Source organism: Hippocampus comes, unplaced genomic scaffold, assembly GCF_001891065.2.
Source record: "Hippocampus comes isolate QL1 unplaced genomic scaffold, H_comes_QL1_v1.1 scaffold317, whole genome shotgun sequence".
Lineage (NCBI taxonomy): Eukaryota > Metazoa > Chordata > Actinopteri > Syngnathiformes > Syngnathidae > Hippocampus > Hippocampus comes.
The window spans coordinates 629,820-641,018 of record NW_017805531.1 but is presented as its reverse complement, the minus strand read 5'-3'; the positions used below and the strand labels follow the sequence as shown (position 1 = coordinate 641,018).

General features: G+C 44.9%; 1 protein-coding gene across 3 annotated transcripts in view; it reads left to right on the top strand.

The window, feature by feature from the left end:
* dab1b (DAB adaptor protein 1b) overlaps positions 1-11,199 on the top strand; it is a 40,885-nt gene that overhangs the window by 8,359 nt on the left and 21,327 nt on the right. The gene's annotated exons all lie outside the window — the stretch shown is intronic.

Here is an 11,199-nt window from a genome sequence, read left to right as displayed (position 1 = left end):
TTAAGGATGGAGGAAAACCGCATACCGAAAGTAGCGCTGAGATGGACTCCACTCGGAAAGAGAAAGAGGGGACGGCCCAAAACCACATGGCGCCGAACTGTGATGGCGGAGCTGAAAGAGAAGGATCTCACATGGGGACAAGCCCAACACATCGCCAGAGACAGGGCACGATGGATAGAGTTGACTGAGGCCTTATGTCCCAGACGGGACGAAGAGGACTGAATGAATCCTGGGCATTCGATGAAATCAGTGAACAAAGTCCGTGCTACATACGTCAAGAGAAAGATGCCAAAAGGCACGACGGATGCGAAGCCAAGCGCGCTTCCAATCGGCGTCTCGTTTTACTAATTAATGAAACAAAGAAGGTCAACATAACGGAGCATACGTAGCGCAGGATGGTGCCGCGTTGCTCACACGATCCATTAGCAAATGACCTAAATTCCACCTTATGTCGTCACCCATGGTAGGAACTTTTCCCATGACATTCTTCAAGTCAGAGTTTATCATACGACTCTAATTGATGGCCCAAAATAAGAGTGCTGAAAACCAGGAGGTTATATGGAAGGGGACCACGTACTTCCTAAACAGATGTAAGACAAAAATGACATTTTAAGTATGGACATGGTACATATAATTGACAACCGTTGAAATGCACTGGGAAAATTCAGAGGATGACTTTTTTGTTTTGTTTTGTTAAACCCAAAGGATGCTTAAATAAATGCCAATTAGCTTGCAAAGAGGTCAATCCGCACACAGGTAAATTCTCCAGTGTCGAATTAATAATTATAATTTATACATCCATTTTTTTTTTTTTTTTAATGAATCTAGCTGCCACCCAGAGTGTGTGCGTGGCCACATGCATCCTGTGGGTCGACATTTGCCCAAATTTGCTCTAGAATTTTGGAATTAAAACATTGTTGAAGTATACAGTGAAGCCCCGCCTACCCTTTGGTTTGGCATCTGCAGATTTGCATGTTCACTCATTTATTGTATTTTATTTTATTTATTTTTTTGGTGGGTGGGTTTCAATATTTCTAAATATCTATTTATTCTCCTTTTTTTTTGTGGAAACACATACTGTGAATTCGTGTTTTTTTTTTTTTTTAAACAAATCTTTGATTTAATTTTTTATTTTTCTTCCCCCCCAATGCATTTTAAGGGCGTCAGTGATCTGCGTATTTCCACTCTTTCGGCCCTGATCACCCTCGAATAGCGCAGGTCCTCCTCATCCTATGCAGACAGTCCAGAACAGTACTCTGCAAAAGCAACTATACAATAGTCCCATCCCGTGAATATCCTCGCTGAAATAATCCGCAGTATCTGACAAGGAACAGCGTGGAGGATCTTGGTCCAATTTTGCAGTGTACTTATTTCTCGACCGGCCTTACGTAAGAGGCAGCTTGTCTGACCAAGAGCCTCTTCCTTTCATTTCTGGAGAAAGCAGAGTTTTGCGCCACAAATGAAATAGTTGTCCTATCACATGTGAGGTGAGTCGACCCCCCCCCCCCCCCCCCCCCCCAAAAAAAAAAAAAAAATCTTAATGTGTTGCTCTGCCCCAGTTGTAGACACGTGCAGCCACCCAAGCGCACTCCTCCAGCGTTTTCAGCACATTAGCCCGAAACGCTGGGTTTGTGTGACCCAATTCATCAGGCTCTCCTCCCCATTCATCTGCTCTCGCACATGCACGGCACGAGGCCCCACGAGCGAGCAGCGCGGCATCCATCACCTTTGAGTGGCGAGGCCCTTGGGTTGCATCTGCTTGGCCCGTGCCTCAATCCTGTTCCCCGCAGGCGGCACCGCCGCTCCATATGCGGTTGATGATTGTCGTGTGGCGGGCCAGCGGGGGAAGCAGGCGCTGCGGCGGAAGGCACGCATTTGGGTTCGTGTGTGTGTGTTTTATGAAATACGTCATCAAATCCGAGTTCAGCGGGAGTTTGTCTTCCGTTGACAGCCGAATTAAATATTGGCTCTGAGGAGTCTTTTTACTTTTTCATCTTCACCCAGGAATTAATTGAGATGTTTAGCTTAGCCTGGAGGAGCAATCGAACTCAATTCTCCAGCGATTGCATATGTCATGTTTTTTTTTTCTTCCTCTTTGAGCAAAGAGTTTCTTTTGTCATTTGAAAATTTAAAGATTTGACTCATTCAAAATGAGGGAGATTATTTCTGGCCGAGGGGAAATTCTATTTACAGAAAAACACAGTTGCTGACACAAAGAATGCAACGTTAATATTCTTGGCCAGTGGTTCTTAACCTGGCTTCCATCGAACCCGAGGGCTTCGGTGAATCAATCTCAGGGCTCTGCCCTGGAGGGTAAGACACACCCGACTCGACATGTCAATTAATTATGACACGCCTGCGGATGATCACATGACATTGCTTGTCCAATCAGTGCTGTGGGAAATTTAGTTTGCTTAGTCGTCAACGTTTGACTGTAGTGACAGTACGTCATACAATTAAAAAAGACCTGACTTTTGATTTGCTTAGATTACAGAATGATTTATGGTAACTTGACTTGAAATTTGCTAGCAACCCAAATTAACTTGCTTTATTCATCCCCCCACAGGAACTCAAGACTTGAAGGTTTTGACTTGTTTGTGACTGACTCGCACCTCCCAAAATGACTTATTGAAGTTTGCAGCGGTTGTGCCATACTGCTCATTTTTGTAACGTTGATGACTACGATCATTCTAGATCCCGAATTTCTTCGCGGACGCTATGCTTTGCATCATCTTGCTTCATCCGACAATGATGAGTTCCCATAAAGGAATTGGTAATCAACCCAGTGATTAACATGATTTAGGAAGGAGGAAAGCGTCGATGCCTTTTCCATCTCTCGATGGCGGATGACATTTGATTTGACTAAACATGTGTTCCGGCTGAATAATTTGAGCCCTTTGGATGCGCAACCTTCTTAATTAAGTCAAAATCACTTTTGTAGCGGCGGCCGCGGGGAACGCGCTCTTGCGTTTCTTGCTGCGGCGAGCATCTGGCGCCGCAACAGCGGACAGCATGACGTCTACTGACAAGACCCTTTAGATCACTTCTCTCCAGAGCGTCACAGTGGGGAAACCACGCCGATGTTTGCTCTAATCAGCCATCAAGTGTCCTGAGTTTTGAGGCTTCACGCGAGCTTGTATCTGCTCCCCGTGTTGGGTTTGTACAACAAAATGACTTTGGGAGAAACTCTGCAGAGACTACGCCGATAACGGTACGAGCGAGGTCTTCACCTTGCCGTTCTGTTGTAACGAGAAGACGTGGAATATTTAATTTATCATTAGCTGCATGATTAGCTTCCAATGGGCTGTGCCGGGCATGATTTAATCCCCCCCCCCTCCCAAGTCTCGAGAGTACGATAACATATGAGATGACAACAGTTTCACACGCGGTTTCACGCCTCCCATGGCTCCATACGTCGCCGCAGCTCAAGTGAGATTAATGAGAGACGTTGAGGTGTGTTTGGAAGACTCCCTAATTACATGCGCGCACGGAATTGTGAGCGCGCGTGGCCTGAGTCGATATTCTTTTTGTGTCAAGTTGTGTTCGTAAAAAAGAAACGTACCCACATCGGGACAAAAGTACTTAGTGTGCGGTTTGGTGGAGTAGTACCGCATCAAAAAAAAAATAAAAAATCTCAGTACGTTAAATAGCCCTCGTCCATTCGGCCTCGAATAGGAGAGTGACTTACAATGAAAGCAAATATCCTGGTGAAAAAGTCTTGTTGGACATGCTAACATCCCTTTTCGAATGGTGTCAGTCGCTCTCATTTTTTTTTTGACCAGAAGCTGCAATCTGGCAAGAACCCAAAAGTTTGCGTCGCTTCTGAAATATGGTTCATGAAAGGAGGATTTGAAAGATGTGACTTCTGGAGACGTTTGATAAATAAATGAGTCGCGGCGAAGATAATCACTTTTCCCTTTCAATCAAACATGTTTGGGACTTTGGGACTGGAGGAAATAATTGATGCGGGGGTGCCTGAACTCTTTTGCTTTTTCTACAGTTCCATTCACAAATATCCAATAGACGTGCCGCTTAACTCGGAGAAACAAAATCCTGTTTGGCACTGATAATGTTCTGGAAGCATATGCTTCAAAAGTCAAACCCAACTCTGGACTTGAAACTATGATTAAATGTCAAATACTTTTTTTTTTTTTTTTTTGCGGTGCCACCAAAGAAGGTTATCAGTGATGCCGGAGGGAAAAGTCTGATTATAACTGTAAAACCAGATTTGACACTTATTGCGACATATGAAAGGCTCCTCAGTACTGTGAAGAAAAAAAAAAGGACTCATTAAAATGTTAATTGCATACACTAAATTCATTTTTCACAAAAATGAAGCACTTGGTGACACTCTTTTCACAGCAGATGCTTTCCGGCCGTCTGCAAGTTTATTGCACAACATTTTTACATCTTACGCGTGCAATTGTGTACGTTAATTTTTCGTGATCAAGGCAACAGTTTGAGGCTGGAACAGTTCCATTCGGTTCATTGTTACAAGCCATAATTTTGGTGACGGGTGAGCTTGAGATGTTGCCGGAGTGAAGTGGGAAAACTGGCTGGCCGGGCACCTTTAGCCGTTTTTTTGAACGGGACAGTCAAACACAGAAATACAAAATGAAAACACTCGCAAGGAGCATGAAGCAGATGCTAAGAATGAACTCGCTGCTTGGTAAGTAGGCCAACTGAAGCTGGACTCAGAACTTGTGCTCAGCCAGGTGGACAGGAAGCAAAAAAACAAAAAAAAAAGCCGGGGAGGTCCTGTTTTTTGGAGCATCCGTTGGGTGCTTCTCCGGTGCTTCATTAACATTGTTTCCTCGACTGTGCATAATGTTTTGGCGCACGCAAGGTTTGATCACGACATCTCAACTACAATAGACCTTTCTTTGCCGGCAGCATGTTTTTTTTTTTTCCTCTAAAGTCATGAAAAACAAAATTGGCAATCAGAAACATTTGGGGTTGGAACTTACTGAAGAGGGATCTTCATTTTGCATTTTGACCCCCTGCTCAATTAAAGGGGACAACTTTTGACAATGAAGCTCAAAAGGAAGAATGAGGGAATGAGCAAAAGAGGGAGGACGCGGGGCACTTCCCTCATTAATTGCTTTGAGTAAACAAAGTAACGACTGAGGCTATGTCGTCACCGTCTTTTGTAACTCATAAAAGAAAGCACGGGGGGGAGGCGGCAAAATGTTTCATCCTCTTTTCACAAACAGCCACTCTGTTTGCCTGAGAGTGAGACAGAAAATGAGAACTGCATTGGGGCGGGAGGCCAAAATACGAGGAAAGATAAAAATGAAAGATGCCGGAGAGTCCAATAAAAAGATCACAACGATAATGAAACGGGGGAGTGGGGGAGGGGGGGGTAAATGAGGGAGACTACGCAGGCTCGTGTGGTGTTTGGAGAGACCTTCTGGAGTCCATCCAGCTGACTTTTTTCCCGGCATGCTAAATAAATAGCACCTAGCAACAAACTTAATCAACACTGTACCGAAGACGCCTCGGGGAAGACACATCACATGAGGTACTTTGGACAATTGGAGAAAGCATTTCATAGTTATGACAAGAGCAAAGTCGTTTGGCACTCGTGGGCGCATTTTCAGACCTGCTTGAAGGGTTGCAACCAAAAATCATGCTACCAAATTTGATTGTTTCTTATTGCCACTCTGTTAGCTTCAATTCGTCTCGTATAAAAGTAACGCACCAAACTTCATCGCTAAACACCCTTTCGGTGGAATTGCTCAAGTGCTGTCGACGTTATTTAATTATCCATCCATCCATTTTCTGATCCGCTTATCCTCACAAGGGTCGCGGGGGATGCTGCAGCCTATCCCAGCCGTCTTCGGGCAGTAGGCGGGGGACACCCTGAACCGGTTGCCAGCCAATCGCAGGGCACACAGAGACGAACAACCATTCGTTCCAATTTGGAGTGTTTAATCAGCCTGCCATGCATGTTTTTGGAATGTGGGAGGAAACCGGAGTACCCGGAGAAAACCCACGCAGGCCCGGGAGAACATGCAAACTCCACACAGGGAGGCCAGAGCCGGAATCGAACCCTGCACCTCCGTACTGTGAGGTCAACGCGGCTCCTTCCAGGCAATCGCTGGAACGTAGCACTTTACGTAGCTATCACGTCGTAGATACGTCACGTGTGCGGAGACGCGAGCGCCATCCGAACAGTTCCCCCCTGACGACAATACGCCACGACCTGTTCCGACTGGAGTCCCAAAATTCCGATCCGATGTTCGTCTTCATTTTCAATGGCGAATTTGCAACTTCTTCTTTCGATTCACCACTGATTCTTCCGCAGCCCCGGTACCTCGTCAAATGTTCATCCATTTATCATTGTGCCTATATGGAATATGGTTCTCTTGCAGCCAAGCTGGTTAAAAGGGTACCGAATTAGCCAACACGGAGGGCAGGATTTGCCGCCCTCCGTGTCGCCGCGCCCGGATCGGGTTAACCGTGCCCAACTCTGCACGCAGCTCCGAGGCTCTTGCGCTTGACACAAATCTGCACAGCCAAGCAACTGCGTGGCAATGCCTATTTAGCTTTCCAGCTGTAGCTGCTCACCCCGAAGCAATGGGGCATGGCCCCTCAACAGAAAGCAAATGAGTGTGCTCCAAACATCCAAAGAGAAAGATGAGTTTTCCTTCTTCCGCTTACACTCTGACACTTGACTGTTCCATCCGAGTCAGAGACCCTCCATCTTGTCAGGATAGGGGGAAGCAATGAGCCGTGGTTAAGCAGGGTGAGCTCAGATGCCGGCATTTCCTCCGCCTTGGAACGTAAGAAAGGCAAAGGAGAAGAAGGATCTTAAGTTTAGCGCCAGAATTTCGGTTTTGGCAAGGAGTTTAGTTTATAGCTCCACGCTATTGTGCATGTCCCCATTTTTGTTTCTATTGTATTTAAATGGTATGCTCTTATTCTGCTTTCCTTAAGGGGAAAAAAAAAACAGTTATTTTCATTCCACTGGCATTCATCCCTCCATTTTCAGCCAATGCGACTGTGCTTAGTCCGCACTGCAATACCACAAAAATTTGGCTGGATTGCCATGAAATTTGGTACAATTGAGCAAACAATCTGCCTTCAGTATGAACACTAATCACTTTGCTTGACTTTTCCTCCAGCGTTGCCATCTCATCAGAGTGGTAATGAGTCCGTGTTAATGAAGCTGAAATGTTTTCATGCCATCGTTCCAAAAGGTTGTTGTGAAGATGACGTTTTAGACAGGCTTCATCGTTCCGCTTTATTTAAAGTTGAACGGCACGCATGTAAAACAGTCACGGTGTCACCAATTCTCTCAACGTGCGAGCGGCATATGTGGTCGGCATCGTGGGCTTGTTACGGTTTAGCGGGATCTCGGTGGACTCATCGTGACAAGAAGCTCGCATTGAAAGCGGGCCGTGTACAATCTCGGAAATAGCAGAGATGGGATTTGTATCCACATTGGACAAAGGCTGATTCTAATCTTGATTCCATTTATTTTTGGTCTTGATGTTACCATGACACGCTTCTCAACTGTCTCACTATGCAGCAAAAAATATAAAATAAAAATATCGGAATAATGTCATTTAAAACCTGCCCCCCGACCCCATTTATTACCTTCCAAAGGCCATAAAGAGGGCTGGATGATTAAATATATGTTTTATTTTAAGCTTTTTTTCATGAACATTCGCAGTTTAGCCGCTAGTATCTAGCCGGCTAATAACTAGCCAACAACCGCCAGAAAACAACAATCAATCGTGTCACCTTTTGAGTTGTGTTGTGTTCGATCACAAGTTGAAATTGCTTTTGTTAAATTTCAAGGCGTATTCATTATTCCTGATGGGTCCATTTTTACAAGTCCACTGTTATATATATATTTTTTTATACAGTAATCTCTCGTTTATCGCGACAATCGTGTCACCTTTTGAGTTGTGTTGTGTTCGATCATAAGTTAAAATTGCTTTTGTTAAATTTCAGGGCGTATTCATTATTCCTCATGGGTCCATTTTTACAAGTCCACTATTATTTTTATTTTTTTTATACAGTAATCTCTCATTTATCGTGGCGGTTACATGACAAAAAGAACCCGCTTTAACTGAAATCCATGTTTATTTTTCACAATTATTACTTTTACAATATTGTATTGAATGAAACCAAAGCTGAAACGTTTTTTTTTTCTTTGTTTTTTTAAAAACATTGTTTCCAGTCTCTCCCGATGTGAAGCTATCTTAATCTTTTTGCTTGCTTAAAACCTGATTAACGTGTTAAGAAGCGGCACATTTACGCAAAGGCCCCTGAAGTTAGTCTTCCATTTCTTAAGGCAGGAATCTAATTAGCCCAGAAAAAAGAAAATTAACCTCAGTTTGAAATCAGGGGCTCATAGCAGCTTGTATGGCCGCATAAGACCACCCGATTTTTGATTGGAAGGCGATGATAAGAACTAATTTAGAACAAAACACACACACACACACACACGCACCCATATGGCCTGAATATAAGACTCAAGCGTGGGAATTGACGTCATCGGTGACACAAGGTTACACAGTGGGGAGAGCTGCTCGGCTTGGTTGTGACAGTCATGTCCCGCTTCATAAGCTGGGGGGCATTTTGTAACAAAAGATGACCAGCGTAAGGTGCCAAAGTGGCTCCGTTGAACAAACGTTGCGTCGGCCCTGGGCCGCGCACGGTAAGCCTTGGCCCGGAAGGAATAACGGGGTTCGACATTCAGCGCAATTCACACACAAGCTGGACAGCACAGAAGGCGCCTTCCATTGCCCGGTCGGGAGCCATAATTGAACGAGGCTAACAAAAGGATTGCAAAATGTCAACGTTATTTATTACACGTGACAGTTTGATATTTCAGTACAGATTTTAGCAAGGATCAGGATTTGCTTTCGCGGGCCACATAATGTGACGTGGCGGGCCGAATCTGCCCCCAGCCCTTGACTTTGACACCTGTTACTTAACTCATTCACTGCCACTGACGAGTATACCTGTCAGTTATGTTTTTTGGGTGGGGGAGGATTTGATGATGCTCCACTGTAAATTTCAAGCTTGGGCTTTAAACTTTACTGACCCACAACCACCAGTAGATGTCAGCGATGCACCATTTTAGATCCGAGATCAGCCCAGTTTGTGAGTTCAGCCGGAGAAACGGTTTCATTTTGTTCAACCTGCTTTTGTTGTTCTACAGCTGATTTTGGAAAGAACCGAAAAAGGCAGAATCCATTTTTCCCCCCCCCCGGTGAGATGAAAGAGTCTAATATTCGATTTGGTCGATTTGGAATTTACATAAATATTCAAGATAAATCTTGTGGGTCTTGAATGCTCTATAATTGTTTGCAGTGAATATTGATAGGCACTTGATGCCACTTGACTCGATTCGAAATGCGGCAATATTCAGGTCTGTTTGGCTCAGTGGAGGTACGCAACCTCTTCCTCAGACAAATCAATGACATGCATGACTGATGACTGCCTAATGTTCAGGCTCAGGGTGGCCAGGTTTTCCTCACAGCATGCCCGCTTCCGTTCAAAAGTCACTTTACGGTGTGCGGATCCTGACGCGGGCAGGAAATAACAATCTCCAGAGGTGGTTTGCGAAATGCAGGCAGGCTGATAAAGACGGCAGTAGGTTGATGGAGGCAAATCATGAAATGCTAGCAAAAATCAAATCAACCTCCATCCGATTTTTTTATTTTTTTTTTACCCCCCTACACACACAAGAGACGGCACTAAAATGAGCAAAAATATAAATAAGAGATAGCTTTTGTCGAGGGCTTTTTGACATCCTGTAACAGTCGAGAGTAACTGGAGGAACGTGCGGTGCTCGTTAACTCTGACCCAAATCATACAAGGCGGTGGGAGCTGTTAAAACACGGAGAACACGCTGGAGTGCGGGTGACCTAGATAGCATTGGTTTAAGAAAAAAAATAAAATAGCAGCTGTACGTCACATTAAATCGCTTACATCAAATACAATGAGGCCTCTCTCATTGGTAACTGCTTTCTGTTACATTTTTTTTTTTTTTTTTTAGTGACAAGAAAAATACTTCTCCCATCACTGCACAAACTAGTCTGAGAGCCATTTGAAGAGAGGCCCGTTTGCCTCGACCCGACGAACATGATCTGTCTTTTGAGCGGACATGAGGGGAGGCACATGGTCGAGACGCATGAGCGGAACTGGTGCTGATGAGGCAACTGCAACGAGCTGTTCAGGGAAATGAAAGGAGAAGACAGGAAGACAACCAGGCGGTAGTGCGTCTCCATTTGTGCATTCGGATACACAAAGCTATGCATATGTTGTAATGGGGGTGGGGGGGGGCAGCTCACACATTCCAGCGTTCTGTGCCTGTTTATTACACCAGAGTGGCATATTTGAGAAATGCAGATTTTTCAGGAGGTGTATTGACTTCTCAATGCGTTTCTTTCACGAGTGGCTGAATATAAGCACCCCCAAGGTCGCTGCCTAGCGTTCAAACTTGCCATTGAGACGTATGGCCGTTATAAAGGTATATGACAGAAGCTGCACAACTGAGCTCGAAGTAAATAAACACGACAGCTCGAACTGAGCCTGTCATGTTGATTTAGAATTTCTCATTGACGTCGATAGTCCCCGAAACATGAACTAATCGAAGACTGGAATCAAATGTACATTCCAAACCCGTGGGCCTGGATCGACGAGCAAGAACGGCACATTCATGTCAAAAAAAGAAACTTTTATGTCTACGTCTGGCACACACGCTGGCGGCGTGCACTTAAATGATCAGTTAGCAGTGAAATGACATTCTGAAATTGGCTGCGACTCCCCATCGGAAACCAAATACCGATGACACGTGTACGCCAAAAGATGGCACGTGTCGAGAGGAAAGTAAGCCTTTGCACCGTGAGCCATCCACTTCTGCTCAAATGAATAGCTTGAGCAGATCGATTCCAAGACCTTGCAAAATGTCCGCCGCCGTTCTCGTTTCAAAAGTATGAACACTTATTTCTTGATTAAGTGGCAGCGACTACGTTTAATGGCAACGCGTGTGTCACGCAGCTTGACGTTCAGCAATCTTTGGGCCTGGTTAGGCTAAAGACGTTTTCCGACAAAGACCCATCACCATGCCAACAGAAGTCGTGGCAGCCGCGGTGCCAGTTTGGCTGCGTGCCACTGTTAGCAGTGGATGATTCAAGGGCATTAAAGCACAACGCGGGGGGGGGGGGGGGTGCACGT